The sequence below is a fragment of the Pleurodeles waltl genome, chromosome 1_1, assembly GCF_031143425.1.
Source record: "Pleurodeles waltl isolate 20211129_DDA chromosome 1_1, aPleWal1.hap1.20221129, whole genome shotgun sequence".
Lineage (NCBI taxonomy): Eukaryota > Metazoa > Chordata > Amphibia > Caudata > Salamandridae > Pleurodeles > Pleurodeles waltl.
The window spans coordinates 454,318,709-454,342,631 of record NC_090436.1 but is presented as its reverse complement, the minus strand read 5'-3'; positions in this window follow the sequence as shown (position 1 = coordinate 454,342,631).

Below are 23,923 nucleotides of genomic sequence, written 5' to 3'. Positions count from 1 at the left end.
ATTAGCTTGTGTTTCAATCCAAAACATTACTTAATGTCACAATAACCGTTGTTTTTTCAGTGATAGACAGGTAGATAGATAGATAGATAGATAGATAGATAGATAGATAGATAGATAGATAGATTGTGTCTATTATCATTGTTGAGTGTAGACAGGCTATGTGACGTGTGTAGAATTGAATTCTTATCTAAAATTGCATATTCATGCAAAATTGCACAGATAAAAGTTCTAGTGAAACAGTGGACGGCTTCTGAAATCATGTCTGCAGTTCCTGCTTGACACTTTAAAGCTAGTTACTGCATGTTTTAGAACTCGAAGGAACTGCGAACTGAATGTCCTTTTAAGGACTGCTGTTCCAGCCCAATATAGACAGCACAAATCCATTCTGCACCACAGCAAAGTCCCCGAAGTGGAAAATTGGACTGAGGGCCTGCTTGAGAAATACCGAGAGCCGCACAGAAATAACCTGTCATCAAATCTCTGCGAATAATCAAATGCAACGACCGAGGCAGGACTCGTCAATAAAAGATAGAAAAAGAAGACAAATGTAGTTACCATTAGCAATAATCCTAGGGGTTAACAACATGGCTTGAGAGATCTCCATTGGCTATAATTATGTAGCACTTAGAGGATGAAGGAGCAGCCACTCGAGTGATTGATTGATTAGTGCAATTAAGGCAGTGCACTGCCACTTTAGGCTTCTAGTGATCTCATGCATGTTACTGGTGATATTTTACCCTGCACGGGCATTTTAAGATTTATATATATTTGTAACTGTGCTGAAAGCTTGGAATTTTAAGGACAACAAGTTATGGACAACCTCCATTACCATCAGGCTCAGATGAATATTTTTCTCTGCAGTGACCTCCAATTGATCATAAATAAAGATGACAACACTCAAACACTGAAAGGCAAAGATTTCCAGGAATTATCATTATCATTTACATATTTCTTCATAGGAATGACTTTTTATAGCTACTTAAGAGGTAAGAAATTATTGCATTTACTAATGGTTTGAAACACCTCATTATTTTAAACCGCACTTTAAAACCCGTTTTTAATTGTTATTCACCATCCATGTGTCAATCACTGTAGATTCAGAATGAATTCCCAACTTTCCTGTTACTCTTTTGGTGACTGGGTGAGCTTCTGAGGCCAGTCAAATAGTAAAGTGATCCAATATTCATTGCAAAACAAGCATTGGCAAAGCCAATATGTCTGGCTGTACAGTTATGTATTCTTCTCTTTAACACAGAGACTCTGGTGAATGGGAAATTCCACCATCCTAAGCATTAGCCAGCAAGACTCCGAAAGTGCTGTGAAATTGTGGAAGCAGTGATAGCCAGCAGTTTCCTCACAGCCTGCTATGAATGTGCTCTAGACTACGAGAAGGGGGTACTTTGGCTGTAGCTGACGTGCAGAGCTGTTTTAAATGAAATGTTAGCAAAAATCATGGGGCACTTCCAGTGAAGCGTCAGAGTGCTCCGAACCCATTGTAGGTCAACGATGAACAGTGACAGGATGGCACAAATTTTCTAGCCATGCGGTGGGTTTCATCCCTATAGTGGTAAAGAGTTTAACAAAAAAAGCTATACATAGACATGGCGCTTGGTGTGGGGTACAGTTAATATTGGGTAGTCCTGCATGTTAACTTGAAGGCAAAGGGCCTGATTATGACCCTGGAGGTCACCAGACTGTCAGGATAACAGTGGCGGTCAGACCGCTGCAGTCGTGGCGGTCTGACCGCCACATTATAACTGTGGCAGAGCTGCCACGGTCCCACCACCAATAACGCCAGGCTGCCGCCAGCCTGCAGCCTGGTGGTCCCAACAGTCGTAATGCTCCAGGGAATTACGAGGCCCCATCCGCCATGGAAAGGCTGGCAGAAAGGGGGGCTCAGGGCCCCCATGCACAGCTCCGTCGCACATTCCACTGCCCATCCAGGCAATGGAATGCGCGACGGGTGCTCCTGCACCCACGCTACTGCCATATTGCTGCCGGCTCCATTAGGAGTCGGCTGCAATGTTAAGGCCCAGCGGGAAAGTCAAATTAGGGCTGGCGAGGTTCAGGTCGCACTGGCGGCCTGATGGCGGGATGAGTTTGCGGGCGGCCTCTGCCGCCTGCCAAACTCATGATGAGGCCCAAATTGTCGAAGGGAGAAAGTATAAGCATCTTTTTAAATAATTTATTAACATATTCAGGAAATTATGCAAGTTACATCACTGCTTGTTTGCTTGGCAGGTTCCCTATCATTTTTCAATGTATAAAGTACTAGAAGATCAATACTGTTTATGAGATACCTCCACATTTCAAGGTACAGCGTATGTGTGCTACTATGTGTCTGAGAGTGCTTAACTGATGTATGTTCAATTCAGCAACTCTCCTTCACCTGTATATCGCATCCACCAGGTGTCTGGGATCTATGGGTGCCTTTGCTTGATACTTGTACCGCTATTTCTTCGGGTAATGTGGTATAAACGACCTAGTCCAGCTGTTGAAGTATTTCATCACCTCCTCACAAGTTGCATCTGCGCCACCTCAGGGTAGTTTATCGTAATTTTCTTCTGCAAGTTTCAGTTGACAAGTGTCCCAACTCATCATTCGAGTCGTCGCTCCGCCCTGACATCCTGCTTTGTTTCTTCCCACCTAAGTAGGTTGGGATTCCAGCAAACTAGCAAAGGTGCACTGCCTGATGTACAAGCCGTTTTGAAGTGTCGCTTGGCCAGCAACAGTGTGAAGACAATACATTTGCATTCCATTTGTCTATTCTTTGTGCGTTTCTGTAGCCTGCATACTTACACCCAGCAGCTAATGTCGATCATGGTACCTGTCTGGTGGGTTACATGGTTGAGGATCTCTGTCCAGTATCCATAAGTGATTGCGAGCTCCAAAATATATGCCCTAAATTAGCACTGCTCGAACAACATCTATGGCACTCCTCAGAAACCAGTGATACATTCTGTGCAGTCCATTGGATGATAAATATGTGGGGTGAATTATTTGAAACTGTATTATACGGAGCCTTGAATTTTATGATATCTTCTTCGAGTACCCTATTAATTTCGGACAGCCTGAGTCCGTCAGGTGCACAACCAGGTCCTATGATAAGGTGTCGCAATGTCCAGATGTTGTTTCCTCTCATCTGCCTTTTTAATAGGTAAAGTCACATCACCACGTTTCGACTGCACCCAAACCAAGAATTGTCTCAAACATCAGATGTGTAGGTGGTTCTGGGTTTCCATTGCGCTCTGCTCCCTTTATCGTCTTGTCGATGGTACTGAAACTCAAGAACTGTCCTGACGGAAACTGGAGTGTCTTCTGTAGAGTTCAAAATGTGTTCTGTGTGTCTTTTTTCGTACTGGTCTCCCACGGCATGAAATCTGCCTTCATCCATGTGACTTTGTCAGGAGCTCCCCACGACTTTGAAAGAGCTAGTGTGCTCCATCACAGCGTAGTAGGTCAATATAGTGACCTGGTGTCAGTTGCTCACAAAAGTTTGTGCCAGCAGTAACTGGCCATCCTGAGCAGTACTTTCTTTGGAATTTTGATAATTTTGAGGAGTGCTGTGTGACAATATCGATCTTCCCCCGAATCTGTACATATTTGTTGGCTTTCAGAGTGTCTCGAATCTACTAAGTAAATTGTCACCCAGTGTAGCTTTGCTCCTAAGTAATAGCATTCTAGGTTATGTGCACAAAACCGGGACTCCAGGAGTTGGAGCTGAAGTTTTCCATGTAACACTTTTTACCTAGGCTACACCTTCCCAATTACAGGTCTGTGAACAATGAGGGCCTCATTTGCGAGGCTCTTGCTTCAGTGGAGTGGTGCAATAGCCTGAGCCATATTTACTAGGCGGCATTAAGCCACTTTTTATGACGTAGTGCCACCTTGTAAATACAGCCCTTTACACGCATCACTTAGCGTGAAAGGGGTGTGCAATGAGTATTGCATTTTGATGCTGCCCCACATTTCGATAAATCACAATCCTGAGGCAGCGCCAAAAACGAACCCCACCCCAGGAGTGGCGTTAGCATGGCACATTGAGGAGAAATACTTTTATTTTTCCTCATTTTTGCTTTTTCTACATGTGCTGCATTCTGCAGCACACATAAAAAGAGCAAAACACCATCAATGATTGTTCATGTACAGGAAGGGGCACCTTCCTGCACATAAACAATAATTCCCTACAAATCAAGCATTATTGCACTATGCTGCAAGGGTGCTTGTGTTGGCACTAGGCAGCTAATTTGAGCGCCACCACTAGGGGGAATCACGGGGGTGTGCCATATTTTCATAAATAACGTGCATCCCTGCGTTTCTGAAGTGACACAGCGTGGCCCTGCGAATTTAGGTGCAGCACCTCATTGCACCACTTTCTTGTAAATAAGGCCCTGTATCTTCTCCAATAAAGAAGCATATGGGCAAACTCACTGGGATGGGTGCAAAACGATAGAGAAAAGATAGTAATATTACAATCTTGGTGTTGGCGTAAGAGAAAGAGGCATTTTGTGTCCAAAAGGGCACAAAGCTGTGAGGGGCTTACAGGGTCCAATCACTCGATACCTGATCTTCGACAGGAGAGGACCTACACTGCAAGTGCTGCTGTGACCTCGGTCTGGAAGAGACAATGGCTGCTGCGTCTGGGAAAGGGCCCCTGCCTTCACTGCTCAGGAGTTGGAGAAACTCGTGGACGGGGTCCTCCCCCAGTACACGCTATTCTACGGCCCTCAAGACCAACAGGTAAGTACACAGGGAGCACGTTGTATGGGCTATGCCTGGATGGAGAGGGCTGGATGTCAGTAGGAAGGGGGCAGAGTTCTGCGAGCATGAAGGACTGTGAATGCATGTGCCACATGGCAAGAGTAGGGATGGGGCCCACTCACTTCGACGGTGCAGTTGGTAAGGACTTCTCTTCTTCCCCTGTACATGTCATGTAGGTCAGCACCCACAAGAAGAAGGACATTTGGCGTGCCATCGCCAAGGACGTCCGGACCCTGGGGGTCCACCAGAGACGGAGCACCCACTGCCGTAAAAGATGGGAGGACATTCGCCGCTGGAGCAAGAAGACGGCGGAGGCTCAGCTGGGGATGGCCTCCCAACGTGGGAGGGGAGCCCGTCGCACCATGACCCCCCTGATGTTCCGGATCCTGGCGGTGGCCTACCCTGAGTTGGATGGGCGCTTGAGAGCATCACAGCAGACACAAGGGGGTGAGTACACTCTCATTCTGCGGACTTTGCGCGCAGTGGAGGAGTCTGGGTGGGGGAGGAGGGCTGTGGGTTTCCCTAGGCCAGGGCGAGTTACGTAGGCTGGCCCCTCCAGAATGCAGGCCATGTGCCACTCCACCCCACCTCTGTAGAGTGCCAAGTACAGGTAGACATGCCCCTCTGTCATCTATGTGGACAGATGACACTCATAGCCATGTAGGCCATATCCCTGGAATTGCATCTGTAGAGGCCAAGAGCACGGCGTAGTGCAAGGGGCTGCTGTGTCTGTATTGTCTGGTAGCGGTAAGCCATGCACTCAACCTGTCTTTCTTCTGTCGTCCCCCCCCTTTTTGTGGTCTCCCTGTTCTATTGTGCATCAGCATCATCAGGCGGAGGTACAGTGGCACCGGAGCACAAGGGAGCTGCATCCCACATGGCCATGGAGGGCCACACCACGGACTCGGAATACACCAGTGGGACGGAGGGCGAGGGGAGCTTCACGTCGGTCACCGGATCAGCAAACAGCGACACGGACTCGTCCGCCGATGGGAGCTCCCTTGTGGTGGTGGCACCATCTGTGCCCCCCACTTCTACAGGTACAGCCGCCACCCCCCCACCAGCACCGCCCTCCCAGCAGCCCCTCAGCCTTTGCTCCGTGCCCGCTCACCCAGGAGGGTGGGCATCACCTTCGCCCCAGGTACCTCAGCCCCTGCCCCTGTCAGCCCTGCTGCCCTCAGTGAGGAGGCCATTGACCTCCTCAGGTCACTCACTGTTGGGCAGTCTACCATTGTGAATGCCATCCAAGGTGTAGAAAGGGAGTTGCAACACACTAATGCATTCCTGGAAGGCATTCATTCTGGTCAGGCTGCCCATCATCGAATCCTGCAATCTCTGGCCTCAGCACTGATGGCAGCCATTGTCCCTGTGTCTAGCCTCCCCCCTCCAACTTCCTCCACCCAGACCCAATCCCCTGTACCCCAGCCTATCCCAAGCACACCATCAGACAAGCATGCACACACCTCAACACACAAAAGTAGCTCAGGCAAACATAGGCACCACACATCCCACAGGCACTCACACAAGCATCACCCACATACAGACACAGCAACATCCACTGCCTCCACTGTGTCCCCCTCCTTGTCATCTCCCTCCTCCCTCCCAGTGTCGTCTACACGCTCACCTGCATGCACTACATCTACAGGCACTAGGACTCGCACCAGTACACCCAGCACCACACCCCACTCACCTGCACTCACCTCCCCTTTACACGTCCCCTGTGTCCACTCCCACTGTGTCTGCGATGCCCCCTCCCAAAGTACACAAATGCGGGCACCCACACACCCAACATCCATCCACCTCACTACAGCCTCCAGTACCTGCACCTTCACCCAAATCACCTAAAGTTACACCTCCTACAACCACCTCCTCTTCCTCCACTCCCAGACCCCCTCCAGCTACCCGTCCCAGTGTTCGTCAGAAACTTTTCCTGAGCAACGTTGACCTCTGTGCCACCACCCCCACCCCTCCAATTCATAGGTCCCGTAGTAGCACCTCAGCCAAAAAAAGTCCGGTACCAGTGGTGCGTGTTAGAGGTCTGTGGAGTGCACCGGCCACCAGGGCAGCCAGTGTGACACGGAGCCAAAGCACTTCCAGTCCACCCCCTGTAAAGCACCTTAAGTTGGAAAGTGGCTGACGGGAGAGGGTGAAGACACCTGCTGGCAAAACAGCTCACAAGGGTCCCGGGGGGAGTGCCGAGTCAGCTGTGACTCCTCCTAAGGTGGTGAAGGGGCAGAAGAAGTCTCCAAAGTCTGGTAAGAGCAGCATGGTGGAGAAGGCCGCCATCCTCCCCGCCGGCCGGGACGCCACCGCCAGCACTATCATCACTGGTCCGGAGACCACCGCCAGAGTCAGTGCCCTGGAGGGCAGCACTATCGTCACTGGTCCGGAGACCACCGCCAGAGTCAGTGCCCTGGAGGGCAGCACTATCGTCACTGGTCCGGAGACCACCGCCAGAGTCAGTGCCCTGGAGGGCCCCGACGGCCACAGCCCCGCTGGGCACTGTGGACCGTCATGCCATACACCGCTGCACAGGTCAGAGACACCAAAGTCAAGCACCGCTGAACAGGGCAAAGACCGCCTTGGTGAAGACCGCTGAACAGGGCAAAGACCGCCATGGCAAAGCACCGCTGCACAGGTCAGAGACAGCAAAGTCAAGCACCGCTGAACAGGGCAAAGACCGCCATGGTGAAGACCGCTGAACAGGGCAAAGACCGCCATGGCAAAGCACCGCTGAACAGGTCAGAGACAGCAAAGTCAAGCACCGCTGAACAGGGCAAAGACCGCCATGGTGAAGACCGCTGAACAGGGCAAAGACCGCCATGGCAAAGCACCGCTGAACAGGTCAGAGACAGCAAAGTCAAGCACCGCTGAACAGGGCAAAGACCGCCATGGTGAAGACCGTTGAACAGGGCAAAGACCGCCATGGCAAAGCACCGCTGAACAGGTCAGAGACAGCAAAGTCAAGCACCGTTGAACAGGGCAAAGCACCGCTGAAGAGGGCAAAGCACCGCTGAACAGGGCAAAGACCACCAACTCAAGCATCGTTAGCCCATGTGCAGCTGGGACAGTGACCGAACTGGGACCGTCACGGGGAGCGTGATGCACTCTGGGCACCAGTCCCCCTCCAGAACCAGTGGAGAACAGCATCCACTCTGTCTGTCCTTCACAGGATGAAGCACTCTGGGCACCAGTCCCCCTCCAGAACCAGTGGAGAACAGCATCCACTCCGTCTGTCCTTCACAGGATGAAGCACTCTGGGCACCAGTCCCCCTCCAGAACCAGTGGAGACTGTTATCCACTTGAGAGACTGTGGCTTTGCACTCCCCAGGATAAATCAGTGGGCAACCCACCCACTGTAGAGACTTGAGAGACTGTGGCTTTGCACTCTCCAGGATGGTACAGTGGGCAACCCACCCACTGTAAAGACTTGAGACACTGTGGCTTTGCACTCCCCAGGATAAATCAGTGGGCAAACCAACCATTGTAGAGACTTGAGAGACTCTGGCTTTGCACTCCCCAGGATTGAACAGTGGGCAACCTACCCACTGTAGAGACATGAGAGACTGTGGCTTTGCACTCCCCATGATGGTACAGTGGGCAACCCACCCACTGTAGAGACTTGAGAGACTGTGGCTTTGCACTCCCCAGGATGGTACAGTGGGCAACCCACCCACTGTAGAGACTTGAGAGACTGTGGCTTTGCACTCCCCAGGATACATCAATGGGCATGGAGCCTCGTTGTGGATCTGGCGTGGTGCTGTAATCCGGCTGAGGTGTCCCCCCCTTCCGTTCCCCCTGAGGTGCCTGTTGTATTTCTATCTGATGCCCCTGCAGTGTTCTCTCTGTTTGTGGACAGGTATCTAGTGTGGGCCTCGCCCATGCTTTGTGGGCCCAGTGGTCCACGGACATTGATATGTGCATACCTGCAGCACTAATCGTGATGTATCATTTTTAGATTTTTATATATATCTGTATATATTTGGTTACTGTATGTTGATACATTACAATGGTTGAACTGATTTCCTTTTGTCTTTGCATTCTTCCAGGGGGGTTGTGGGTTGTTACTGTGATGTTTGGAAATGCATTGGTGTGTGTGTTGTAGTGTGCGAGGGTGGGGGTGGAGGTGTTGCATGTGTGTGTCCCTGACTTTTGCCTCCCCTTCTCCCCTATGTCGTAGGTGCAGGACTCACCGTTGTCTTTGGCGCCGCCGTTGCTGGTGTTCGTAGAGGAGCAGGAAGACAAGCGCAGGGAGTATTTGTAGTTCTGGCTCCATGGTGGCCTCCTTCCTCGTGGAGTGTGTTGAGGTGAGCATTTTCCCATGGTAAGAGCTGTTTCCGCCGTGTTTTTTGTCCAAACGTGGCGGATTGGCAGGTTGTGATACTGTGGTCGGTACATTGTCTTCCGCATGTCTGTTGGCGGTGACCGCCGCGCTGCTTGTCTGTACCGCCTTGGCGGTCGGAGTGTTAAAGTGGCTGTCTATGTTGGCGGTTTCCGCCACGGTCATAATTCCCTTTTTTTTCCACCGGCCTGTTTGTGGTATTACCGCAGCTTTAATACCGTCTGCCAGAGTTGTAATGACCCCCGTAAAAAGCAACAAGTGTCTCTTGCAAGCACAAAGTACCTGGTTTGCATTCAAATTCATCGCACAGGACTGCAGAGGAGGAGATGCGTCGAAAACGTGGAGGTGTGTGTCGATTTTTCCAGCGCACATAGATGATGCGTCATGAGCTTTCCGGGACGTAGACTGGGATCCTCTTCAGGTTGTGGGTTTTCAGATGCCCTGGGGATGATGCGTTGAAATCCGATGCTTGCAGGACTAAGTCACAGGGGCTGCATCGATCCGGTGGGCGTTGTGTACAAATTTCTACTGCACGGCAGGCGCTGCGTCGATTCCTCTCAGGAAGTCAGGCTGTGTTGTTCCAGCTCGGCTTTGCGTCGATCAAGTGGGCTGTGCGTCGAATTTCCGGTTGCTACGCTGGCACTGCGTTGTCTTCTCCTTGCGAAGTCAGGCTGCGTTGTTCCGGTTCGGCGTGCAGTGATTTTCTCACCAAGATGCAGGCTGTGCATCGTTTCTTGCAGCCTGTGTGTTGATTTTCACCGCACAGTGAGTACTCTTGCCGGAATGAAGTCTTTTTGGTCCTGAGACTTCAGGGCACAGGAGGCAAGCTCTATCTAAGGCCTTGGAGAGCACTTCTCAGCACAGCCAGAGAGCAGCAAGGCAGCAGGGCAACAGCAAGGCAGCAAGGCAGCAATCCTTCTCAGAAAAGCAGTCAGATGAGTCCTTTGGGCAGCCAGGCAGTTCTTTTGGCTGGTTGCAGGTTCTGGTTCAGGTTCAGGTTCTCTTCTCCAGGAAGTGTCTGAGTTGGTAGGGTCAGAGACCCTGCTTCAGTACCAAAATATGCCTTTGAAGTGGGAGAGACCTCAAAGAGTGGCTTAGAAGTGCACAAGGTTCCCTTTCAGTTCCATTCTGTCTGCCAGGGTCCCAGTTGGGGGTGTGGCATTCCTTTGTGTGAGGGCAGGCCACTGTCCTTTTACATGTAAGTGTCAGGCCCTCCACCTTCCCAGCACAGGAAGACCCATTCAATATGCAGATGTATGCAAGTGTGACTGAGCATCCTGTGTTTGGAGTTTGTCTGAGTGAATGCACAAGGGAGCTGTCAACTAAACCTAGCCAGATGTGGATTGTAAGGCACAGAAAGATTTAAGTGCAGAGAAATGCTCACTTTCTAAAAGTGGCATTTCTAAAATAGTAATATTACATCCAACTTTACCAGTCAGCAGGAGTTTGTATTACCATTCTGGCCATACGAAATATGACCCTGTTACCCTTTTCAGATCAGAGGCTACCACTCAAACAGTATATGAAGTTAACCCTAATGTTAGCCTATAAAAGGAGCAGGCCTCACAGCAGTGCAAAACGAATTTAGTAGCTTTACACTACCAGGACATGTAAACTACACAGGTACGTGTCCTGCCTTTTGTCTACAGAGCACCCTGCCCTATGGGTTACCTAGGGCCTACCTTAGGGGTGACTTATATGAGGAAAAAGGGGAGTTGTAGGCTTGGCAAGTACTTTTAAATGCCAAGTCGAACTGGCTGTGAAACTGCACACACAGGCCTTACAATGGCAGGCCTGAGATATGGTTAAGGGGCTACTTAAGTGGGTGGCACAATCAATGCTGCAGGCCCACTAGCAGCATTTAACCTACAGGCCCTGGGAGCGAGCATATGCACTTTAGCACTGGATAGCAGTGGTAAAGTGCGCAGAGTCCTACAACCAGCAAAAACAGTGTCCAAAAAGTGGAGGGAGGCAGGCAAAAAGTTAGGGGTGACCACCCTAAGGCTGTCAGGACTAAAATCCTTTATATGTGTGTGTGTGTGTGCGGGTGTGTGTGTGAGTGCGTGTGTGTGTATATATCGGCATATAGGCCCTCATTTTCAGAAGGCCACCAGGGTTCATGTGGGGGTATCATCGCCAACAGGTTGGCGACCCGCCAACCTGCCACATCACAACTCATACCACCATGGCGGTATGAACCACCGGGCCGGAGATGTTCATCTCTGACCTGGTGGCCCACAGAGTACCGCCAGTGGTATTATGAGCCGGCCTACTGCCATGGTTTCTGTGGTAGCAACACCTTCCCTGTCACCAATGGCTTCCCCACCCCCCCCAGCAAGCACCTAACCCCCACCCACCCCCAATCCAAACTCACCCTCCCACCCCCATCCAAACTCACCCTCCCCGATGCAAACACACACCCCCACCCCCTCCGATCCATTTACACACACCCCCACTCCCTCCGATCCATTCACAAACCCCCTTACCCCCATTCACACATGCACTCATAGACACCCATATACTCACACTCATCCATAACTGCATTCACTCATACATACTCATACATACTCATAGATACTCCCATGCATTCAGACACGCATAGACACAGATATCCAAGCACGCATACTCACATGCATACACACTGATATGCAGACACGCAGTAACTTCAAAATTCATACATTCATACTCACACACATACAACAATGCATACACCACAGCACTCACATTCACACACGCATACATACATTCATACAAACACGCAGACACCACATTCACACAAGACACCACCCACCCTCCCAACCCCCTCCCCTGTTGGACTATCACCTTACCTGTTCCAGGGAGCAAATCATCCTGCAGGGAACGGGAAGGGGAGGTGCTACCGCTAGCAGGACACTGCCAAGTGTGGCAGACGTGCGGCAGTGTCCATAATCTGGCAGACAGATGGTCTCCTCTGCTCCGGTATTTTGCGACACGACCGCCAATGTCATAATGACCCCCATAGTGTGGAGTGTGTTTCTTATACTGTGATTAACATATAACAGAGCTAATCTGGGGATTTTACCTGGATTGCAAAATTTGTGAAAAGGTGTCATTTATGAGGCAGATCTACACGCGTTGATATGTATCTCCTTATATTCTGACTCGAAAACGCACACGAGCACACAAATAAAGCAGTCCCTCTAGCCCCAATTCGTCCCTTTCAGCTGCATTTGATAAATCTGTGAAAGGTAAATCATTAGAATATATTTGATGGCCAGGGTAATGCGCAGGTGTGTTCATTTTGCTCTCAAACAGCATGACTACTTGTTATAGCTTGGTCATCAACTTCCAGAGTGCTGGAGGAGAGCTTAATTACGCCTCACATCTGGATAACTTTATCTTGATGAACGCTGTAATTAACTCTTTGCAATCACAAGTACTATTTCCATGTATGCGATGGTCTTCCGAATTGCATTTACTAATCTAGCTGCAGGTCAGTGGGGTGCAGTGTAAACAGATATTGTGCATTAAGCACTCATTCATATCTACTCTGCCAGTACCCAGTGCTACTAGATCTCAGTAAATCCCGCCTTTGCTTCATCAGATCCAGATGAAGGTTGGCTTTGTTAAACGAAATACAAAATTGGCGTTCCCAATAATTAAAACTGCAATGGCATAAATCCTTGTTACAATGTATTATGTATTAATTTATTGCAAACGAGAGCGAACCCGGGGCTGGACCAACGCAGAGCCAATAAGCTGCCGGATGATGAATTACACAATCAAAAAAAACATATGTGCCTAGCATGCTGATCACCATCCCAGGCAGATTTTGGGAAACAGGCATTAAGGGGTATTAACTTACAAATATGCCCATTTTGTGTTGTTGTTCCGACGATTACAGAATTTGTTAAGTGAAATTTGCAGAGTCCAGAGTCCGCTGCACAGACGGCCCATTCAATTTAAGTGCAAAGGACATTTGGATGTGAGATCTTTGCACAATTGTTCGCTCGGTTTACACGGCTTTCTTCTCATACGCTTCTCAGACATTACTGGAACCAGGGCACTGTTAAATAAATGCAATATCTGGCCAAGCGTGTCACTGGCAAACGTGACCACATAAAAACTGAGGAAAAATGAACGTTAATAACTGTCTCGACTCCATCATGAATGGAATAGTGATGCAAACCATCTATGCTCAAGAGTGAAAGGGCTTGTTCATTCATATAGCACTTCAGCATCCACCAGATGGGTCGAAGTAGCCAAATATTGATGACTTTCATGTCTTCCAAAGGTTAAAGACATGACTAGATAAAAGCACAATCACAATGTTTTAGCCCTTTAACGTCAAGACGTGTGTTTATGAATGGTAAAGTGATGGAGACACACAAACACGTGACAGCAGTAGACCAAAAGTATACTTTATTGGTACAAGAGACCAAGGTGGTAATTCCGACCCACCGCCGAAGACTGACAGATTACGAGTGTGGGGGTCTGGCCTGTGCCAAACCGCAACTTACCCGTTCCTACCCCCAGGGTGGTTGGACCCGCCAGGCCGGAGATGAGAATCTCCGACTCAGTGGTCCACCCAATACCGCCGGTGGTATCATGAGTCCCCTTTCTGCCAGGGATCTCATGGCGGTAGCACTGCTACGAAATCTCTGGTGGAAAGGCTACAGGCAACAGGAATTTGCATTCCTGTCACCTGTAGATGACTCCCCCACCCCACAAACTAACCAAGAGCCCCCACCCCCTTCCCTTACAACATTCCCACCTCCACCTCCCCGAACCCCCAAGTTACCCCATCCCCCGCTCCCACTAGTGATCCCCCACCCCTCCCAATCCCTGTACTTACCCCCTACCCCGCATACATGCACGCACCCACACGCACCCACAAACAAGCACACCTGACACTCACTCATTCGCACTCACAACATCTTTACACTCACACGCACACACACATACATGCAACACCCCCCTAAATCCATACACACATGCACAACACCCCCACTCACACACGCCCTCACTACATTCACCCCCATTGACACGCATACTCACTCCATCCCCCACCCCTTCCTTTCCTTAGCATACATACACACACAACCCCGACCCAGCATTCACATTCACCCACATTCACCCACATTCACCCACACATGCATCACCATCACCACATTTACACACAGATACACACGCAGGCACAGACACTCCCCTCCCTGTGCCAAACCGCCACTTACCCATTCCTACTGCCAGGGCGGTTGGAGCCGCCGGGCCAGAGATGAGCATCTCCAACTCGGTGGTCCATCCAATATCGCCGGCGGCGGCCCCTTCCCTTACAACAGTCACACCCCCACATCCCCGAACCCCCAGTGACCCCCATACCCCACTCCCAGTAGTGACCCCTCGCCCCTCAGGATCCCCGTTCTTACCCCCCACCCCGCTCCCAGTAGTGATCCCCCACTCCACCCGATCCCCTACTTACCCCCACATACACGCACGCACCGACACGCACCCACTGACAAGCACACCCTGACACTCACTCACTCACACTCACAACACCCTTACACTCACACGCACACACACACACACACACATGCAACACTCCCATAAATCCATACACACATACATGCACACACGCACAACACCCCCACTCACACACGCACTCACTACATTCACCCCATTGACACGCATACATACTCCATCCCCCCACCCCTTCCTTTCCTTAGCATACATACACACACAACCCCAACCCAGAATTCACATTCACCCACACACCCATCACAATCACCACATTTACACACAGACAAACGCATGCACAGACACTCCCCTCCCACCCCGTTCATGACATGCATACACACACTCACACACATCCATTCACACACCTCACCCTCTCCCCTTGCGGAGGACACTTATCACATTCAACAAGGTGCTCCTCCCTGAGGGGACGGGACCCAACACTCCCACTGCCGGCAGCGCCCCACCATCAGCAAACCGCCAGGCCATATTACAGGTCATAATGTGGCTGACGAAGCCTCCGACCGCCAGCATGACTACTGGAGGATTTCTGCCCAAACTGTGTCAGAAATCATTCAGTGCTTGTAAGCAGCACAGCAAACCTACTGACCAGAGCTTTCGCTAGAAAAGGGTTAGTTGGAGTTGAAGCCCAATGTATAATACATGACTAATGATTTTTGATAGAGCAAAGCAAAAAAGAGAACTCTGGGTAGTTCCCAAGTTTAGGTGGAGAGCAGCTCCAGTAAAGAGCACCCTGCAACACCAGCAGCACTCTGGATTTGCTCGCCTCAAATGTCTGTTTTTCTAGCAAAGTTGTTAAGCATAGGATTGGCACAGTGCCATCCACGCTGAGCTAGGAAAAGTATTTTTCCATTTGATTAGCAAAATCTTCAAGCAGAGGATAAATATATATACACACATTCTCCTCAGAACGAAGACGCACTCACTGGACAGGTATTTTGACTTAATTAAAGCCTTTCATCCGACTCGGCATTGAGACCTCCTTTATTATGCCTAACACGTTTCGGGCCTCTCTGGCCTCTGATCACAGACAACAGTGTGAATTTGCACTTGCATTATTTTGAACTTTAAATCATATGCAAACTACTTGTATTTCTCTCTGGTGAGCTGCTTCAGTGAGTCACTTCACATGCATGCTGGGATTTATAGTTCAATTAAGTTTTCTCCCCTAAGGTAACTATAACTCGCACACCAGCCATGCACTGATTTTTCACCAGAAATTGTACTGCAAATGTTACATTGATATTATAAATGATGTTATCAAGGAGGTCACGAGTGCTGTAATTTGTGGGGTAATTAGCAGTGCATGGCGAGGGCGCGACTTACAGTTACCTTAGAAAATTAGTTATAGTTAATTGAGATAAATCTAACTATAACGGGAATTTCTATGGTTTTGTATATTTAAAACAGGAACCTAACTATAACGTCCCTGTAACCTTTGTTTTTTTCTGTGAATTTCTATGTTTTTAAAAAAAAGTATAGTAATTGTCATTACTATAAAAATCCAACCCAGCATGCCTCCCTCCTCAGGTCAATTTCCATCCAGGGATCACAGCCTTCCTAAGGTTGTTAGCAGCAGGTAATGCCATCTTTCTGTACAACACCCTAAGCTCAGCTGCAGTGAGTGTTGGTAAGGCTAGCCAGATCAAGCTCCATGGTCTTCCTTAAGTTTTGTGTCACTTAAAAAATTATTTGATACCAACTGATCAGAACAATTTAGAAAAATAAAAAATGAAGTCATTAAAAAATTTTGTCCAAATTTAAAAAATATAAAATACAACTGCTCTAGGTCAATTTAGGGGACTTTTAACTTATTTCACTTAAAATGTACTGTGATATTAAACACAAGTCCTGGATCCCACCACTGAGCACCAAAAATGTTGGAAAGTGGATTGCTGTTAAGGACAGGTAAGTACCTATACTTAGCAATAGGCCACTAGCCTCCACTTAGGTCCAGTTAGGTCTCAATAAATTAAACCCAGCTCAACCCTTGGTAGCTTGGCAATGAGTGACAATGCTTAACTTAGGAGACAAGTGGTGTGTAAAACATTTAAAAATCACAAAACAGTAAACAAGTAAAACACAAACACAATAAAAATCCAACACCAATTAACGAAAAATAAAGTATATTTCTATCTTTAAAATGACACCAACAGGATTAAAATCAGATAAAGGGAACTGAAGACATGCATTTTTAAAGAATTACTGTTTTCTAGCGCATAGAATCTAAAAGTGCCAATCGAGTCATCTGGTCAAACTAGATTGGGGTAAAGTCAAAGTTTGAGGCCAACTGCAATGGAGCCCTGCTCAGCTACAGAAAGCGGGAGGCCTTGGTCAAAAGTTTAGATTCGGACTTAGGCCCTCATTATGACATTGGCCGGAAATGCCACTCACCACCACGCTGACGGCTGGTTACTTACTCGCCCAGTGGCAGATATCCGTTCACGATATTATGACAAACACACACACCAATCCAACAGAATTTACCCACATACACAAATCCCCCAGCCCAATGGTCAGTGATAATGTGGCAGTATCAAAACCCACACCGTTATGCCAACAGAACAATGCCAATCACATTATGACCCACGAATCACCACGGGGGACATTCAATGGCGGTAAAACATTGGCAGTGCATACCGCTGCGCTCACGAAGGACACCCACATACAAAACAACACCACATTGGACAATTCAAACAGCACACACCTGACACCCATACACACACCACACCCACACACCACTATAAAACACACACCTATATGACCCACAACCCTTTATGATTACAAATCATTGTCGACAGAGAGACACCAAGACCAGTGACACAACTAGAGCCACACACTACTCACATCTATACACCACTCGCGCACCTCACATCACACACCCTAACACATTACCCAACACACCCTCACCAACACAGATCACATGACACCCATGGCACCACAAAGACACCCCCGTTTCACAGAGGAGGAGCTAAGGGTCGTGGCGGAGGAAATTGTCAGGGTACAGCCACACCTATTTGGAGCATAGGCACAGTAGATATCAATAGCCAGGAAGATGGAGCTATGGCAGAGAATCGTGGACAGGGTCAGCTGAGCGTGGCACAGCACCCAAAAACTAGGGATGACATCAGGAAGAGGTGACATGACCTACGGGGAAAGGTACGTTCCATAGCAGCAAGACACCAGCTCACTATTCAGAGGACTGGCAGTGGATCTCCACCTCCTCCTCCACAACTCACAGCATGGGAGGAGCAAGTCTTGGTAATACTGCATCCTGAGGGCCTGGCGGGAGTCGGAGGAGGACTGGACTCTGGTAAGTCAACTCTCTACTATTATCACCCCTCCACCTGCATGCCATCACATACCCTCACCCTCACTCCCATCGATCCATTATCCCAATGCCAAGCCCTGCATGCTGTACCAATGCATGGACACCCTTCAGAGCCCTGCATGGACACTCATCACTAAAGCATGAACAGCACAGAGTACGAACAATACCACCATACACTAACATACAGATGTGAAAGCTTGCAGGACAAATACAACCATAGAGGGGAACCCAGGGATGTACAATATGTCCTACACATCAACCATAACACATCATTTACATCCCAGCAGGTACCCCAGCCAATGTCACTGGAGAGGAGGTGCCAGCACTATCCAGTCCCCCAACAGAAGAGGCCCACAGTGATGACAGTAACTCTGGACTTCAAGATCTGGACGATCTACCTGGCCCATCAGGGACCACTGGACAGCCGGTTACCCAAACCCAGTCACACACCACAACAGAGCCTCCTCCACCAGGAAACACCACCACAGCACCCACCCAGTGTAATCACACCTCTGTCCCTAGGATGCGTCAATCAGCAGTGTGTCCACCTCTACAGGGACCTCAGGCCACACCTCGCACAAAAGACAGTCGGGGGCCTTCGGTCAGTGGCAGTGGGCACATGGTTCAGGGGACAGAGGCACAGGCCAACAGGGAAACATGGAGGAGTGTTGTGCGCCGGGGAGAGCGCAGGCCCAGGAAACCGACTCTCCAGGAGGCACTCTCCAAGATCCTGGGAGCATACCAACATTCCCATGACATGATGGGAAAGATCCTGGACAACGTGCAGGGGATCAGGGAGGACTTGCAGGCCATTAACAACACTGTGATCTCCGTAGCAGGGGTGCTGGCAGACATGGCCAATATTTTGAGGAAGGCAGTCTCACACCAGTGGGCCCCTGCCACTAGCCAGACATCTGAACAGCCTTCTACCTCCACTGCCGCTAGTGGCCAGGAGGCCCCACCACCGGACTCACAGGCCACCAGCACCCCTCCCCCTGTGGAAGATGAACCACCCCACAAACATTCCCTCCGATCCAGAGAGAAGCCAGAGACACATGGCATGACCCCCGCCAAGAAATGAGACTCTCCTGATTGTCCCCCTTGTGTCCCACTTAGTCACCCTGTCCACCTTGAACTGCCATTGCTCCCCTTCCTATGTCCCCTTGGACAATTCACCTGTGTTACAAACAGACTGGAACAATACCCTGGACTTTCCTCCATCATCACCCCACTTTCCCCCTCTGTGTTAGCCCTTCAATAAACACCCTTTGACAAAAATCTATTTGGAGTATGTCATGTATTTCAAAAAAAACTTTTTTGAAACAGGTACAAACATTGCAAATGAATAGAATGAGCATCGATTAATGACCTGTAGCTGGCTGTAGTGATCATGCCAGGAGTATTTGTCAAATCACCAACATCTGCAAAATGAATTGCCAGAGGGAACAGTAAGTGGGCATAGAAGTGGGAAATACCAGCATGCCATTGCCACACAGATTACAACCAAAGTAATTGAAATGTAAAGTAACATTGTCTTACCTGTGTGTCATTGGAAGTATTGACAGATCAAGATGTTCTGTTGTCCTCATCCTCATCCTCTGCCTCCTTATCCGCACTGTCCACAGGGTCTACTGCTGCCACAGGGGGCATCTCCAGTCTCCTCCTCCTGCAGAAAAGGTACATGGTGTCTGAGGGCCAGGTTGTGCAGCATGTAGCATGCTACTACTATCTGGTAGGCCTTCTTGGGTGAGTAGCACAGGGATCCCCCTGTTATATGGAGGCACCGGAACCTAGCCTTCAGGAGGCCAAAGGTTCTCTCAATAATCCTTCTGGTTCGCCCATGTGCCTCATTATAACATTTTTCTGCCCTTGTTTGGGCATTCCTCACAGGGGTCAGCAGCCATGATAGGCTTGGGTAACCAGAGTCACCTACAAATATTGAGGGACAACATTTAGCCACACACTATCCTATATGGACCACACCATACCCATATATCAACATATACTAGGTGGGAACCAGGGCTCACTTATTGGCCACACCCTGTGCCTCTGTAGTTGGCCCATCACATTTGGGATGGTGCTATTCCTTGGGACAAAGGCATCATGCACCGATCCAGGATACTTAGCATTGACGTGGGAGATGTACTAGTCCGCCAAGCACACCATCTTAACATTCATGGAGTGGAAACTCTTATGATTCCTGAACACCTGTTCATTCTGGTGGGGGGGGACAAATGCAATATGTGTACCATCAATCGCCCCAATTATTTTGAGGATACGCCCCATTGCATAAAACTCAGCTTCACTGTGGCCAAATCTTCAACCTGGGGGAAAACAATGTAGCTGCACATGTGTTTTATCAGGGCAGACAACACTCTTGTTAGCACGTATGAGAACATTGGCTGTGACATTCCTGCTGCCAAGTCCATTGTCACTTGGAAAGAACCACTAGCCAGGAAATGGAGTACAGATATCACTTGCACAAGATGGGGGATCCCAGTGGGATGAAGGATAGCTGAGATCAGATCAGGTTCCAACTAGGCACACAGCTCTGTGATTGTGGCCCTGTCCAGTCTATAGGTGAGTATAATGTGCCTGTCCTCCAGTGCAGCCAAGTGCACCAGGGGTCTGTAATTGGGGGTATGTCTCCATCTCCTATTCATCCACAGTGGTAGGTATCTAAGGGACACAAGAGTGAGGGGGCTGTCACAAACTGAAGATTGGAGCCACAGCAGTAGTTAGCATTCTGTAAACATGTGATGTGGCAGTGTGATTTGTCCAGTATGTGCCTACTTCTCCAGTGACACAGCATGATTCCATAGGGCTGCCCCCTCATGAAATGGCGTCCTCCTGTCCTGTGTGGAGGGACAGGTGGAAGTGAGGTAATTCTGCTGACATTGTGCGTCGTGGCAGGAGGCAGTTGTGAACCACCGTGCAATTCCTCATTGGATAATATTGGGCCCTATGGGGTACAGTGGCCAATGGTGATCTACGCTGGCGGTGACGGTATGAACCGCCGCAGATGTGACCGCCATTTTCTATCTGATTACTCACTTGCTACCTGACATTTCGCAGGAGAGGACCTACACTGCATGTGTTGCTGTGACCTGTGTCTGGAACCTACCATGGCCCGTGTGACCGGTGAAAGGGGCCCTGCCTTCACTTTGGAGGAGTTGGTGAGACTGGTGGATGGGGTCCTACCCCAGTACGAACTGCTGTATGGGCCTCCAGACCAACAGGTGAGTACACTGTGGGCATGATGCATGTGGCATGTATGTATGGAGGTGTGTGTGACAACTCTGTGTAAGGGGGAGGGATGTCCTCCTGCCTGGGTACACATTGGGCGCTGGGCTATGTGTGTTCCAATCGTGCTATAAATGGGTATGGTGGGCCATATGTGTAACTGGCTGGACTGTTTGTCTAATGGTGTTTTCCTGTCTGTATTGCCTCTGCAAGTCAGCGTCCATCAAAAGAAGGGTATATGATGTGCCATCGCCAAGGACGTGCAGACCCTGAAGGTCTATGACAGGCGGAGCACCCACTTTTGCAAATGGTGGGAGGGCCTGAGACGCTGGGCGTGGCAGGCGGAGCACCCACTTTCGCAAATGGTGGGAGGACCTGAGACAGCTGGGGATTGCCTCCTAATGGGGGAAGGGGTGCCCGTCTGACCCTGACCCACCTGATGGCCTGCATACTGGCGGTGGCATATCCAGAGCTGGATGTGCACTTGAGGGCATCACAGTAGCCACAAGGGGGTGAGTATAGTGGCTAACATTAGAACTTACGGCTGGTGGGGTGGTATCTGGGTGGTGGATGTGTATTAGTGGGTACCCTTAGGCCAGGCCTGACATAACAGCGTAGGTCCTCTTGTGGCTAGGGTTCTGAAGGGATAATCCTGCCTATCTAGCTTGTAAGTATCCACTACTAGTCCGGGCTGAGTGGGTCCCAGGTGTGCTGCAGTTGGCGGTGTGTGCCCCTCCTCATGCTTTGGTGGCTAGCAATATCAGTGGTGGTGCAATGCATAGTGCGCAGGCCTGTTCCCTGTGTGTGAGGGTGCTGTGTACTCCAACAGTGATGGTGCAGAAAAGTGTATCCTTTGTCTCTCTCCCCCAATTCTTGTTTTGTCATCCAGTCCTTATGTGCATTGGCATCATCTGGCGGAGGAGCACAGGTACCGGTGACGGAGGGAGCTGCATCCCACAGGACCCAGGAGGTAGGTCCACCGATGCTGAGGGCACCAGTGGGACGGAGGGAGAGGGGAGCATCAGGTGGAGACTGGAGGGGACATTTCATACTCAGATACCTCCTCGGATGGAAGCTCCCTGGTGGTGGCGGACACCCCCGTACCAGCCCCACTCTCCCAGCAGCCCCTCAGCGAGTTGCCCGTGCCCGCTCACCTAGGAGGGTGGGCATCTCCTTCGCCCCAGGCACCTCAGGCCCTGCCCCAGTGAGCCCTGCTGCCCTGAGTGAGGAGGCTATTGACCTCCTGAGATCCAGCTCGGTAGGGCAGTCAACCATTGTGAATGCCATCCAGGGGCTGGCAGCCCAGATGCAACAATCTAATGCATTCCTGGAGGGCATTCACACTGGATTGGCGGACCAACAGAGATCGATCCAGGCTCAGGCCTCCTCTCTGATGGCAGCCATTGTCTCTGTTTCTACCATGCCCCCTCCAACTACCACTTTCCAGTCTTATTCCCCTCAACCTCAACCGATCCCAAGCACACAGCCAGATGAGCATGCACACAGGAGTGTAACAGGCAAATACAACCACCACACTTCATCCCACAGGCACTCAGACAAACACCATCCAGTTGCAGACACAACAACATCCACTAATTCCACTGTCTCCCCCTCTTCCTCCTCCTCCACCTCCCACCTAGTTACGTCTACCCACACACCTGCATACACTATATCATCATCCACTACCTGCATCATCACCACACCAAGCAGAACACACACCTCACTAGAAAACACCTCAACAACAGCCATGTACACGTCCCGTGTGTCGTCTCCCACTGTGTCTGTCTCCCCTCCTAAAGTGCACAAATGCAAGCACTCAGACACCGAACAGCCATCCACCTCACAACAGCATACAGCCCATGCACCTGCACCCACATCCAGCAGACAGACACTTCCAACAACCACTCCCTCATCCTCCACTCCCATTACTTCTCCCTCTTCCCGCCCCAAAGACCCTAAAAAGCTTGTCCTTTCCACCATTGACCTCTCCCGTACCCCTCCCCTTTCCTGCATGTATGGCCAGGGTTGGAAGAACCCAGGCAAGCACCTCAGCCACACAGTTCACGGGCCTAGTTCCATCCGCACCGACTCGTGGTGGAAAGGATTCCAGGCCACATACACTGAAGGGGAAGGAGCCTGCACCAGCCAGCCGAAAGGGGAAGGAGTCTGCACCTGCCATCCAAAAGGGGAAGTAGCCTACACCAGCATGCAAGAAGGGCAAGGAGCCTGCAACAGCAGGCAAGAAGGGGAAGGAGCTTGCACCTACCACCCAAAAGGGTAAGGAGCCTGCACCAGCAGGCAAGATGGGCAAGGAGCCTGTACCAGCAGGCAAGAAGGGGAAGGAGCATGCACCTGCCACCCGAAATGGGAAGCAGCCTGCACCAGCAGGCAAGAAGGGCAAGGAACCTGCACCAGCAGCTATCACGCAGCCCCCACCACCCACCGTGGTTGTGCAGCCAGCGCATGGGTGCAGGGGATGTGCATGTGCCTCCTACCACCAGCACCTCCACAGTGCAGCCATCCGAGGGTGCAGGGGCTATGCAGAGGCCTCCCACCACCACCACCAGCGCCACCACAGTGCAGCCATCCGTGGGTGCAGGGGCTGTGCAGGAGCCTCCCACTACCACCACCAGCACATCCACAGTGCAGCCGTCACCGCCGGCGGACGCTATGTGATCAGCCTTCATGGGATGCTGTGCGGCCTGTGCCCTCCAGAACCAGTGGAGAAGACACCC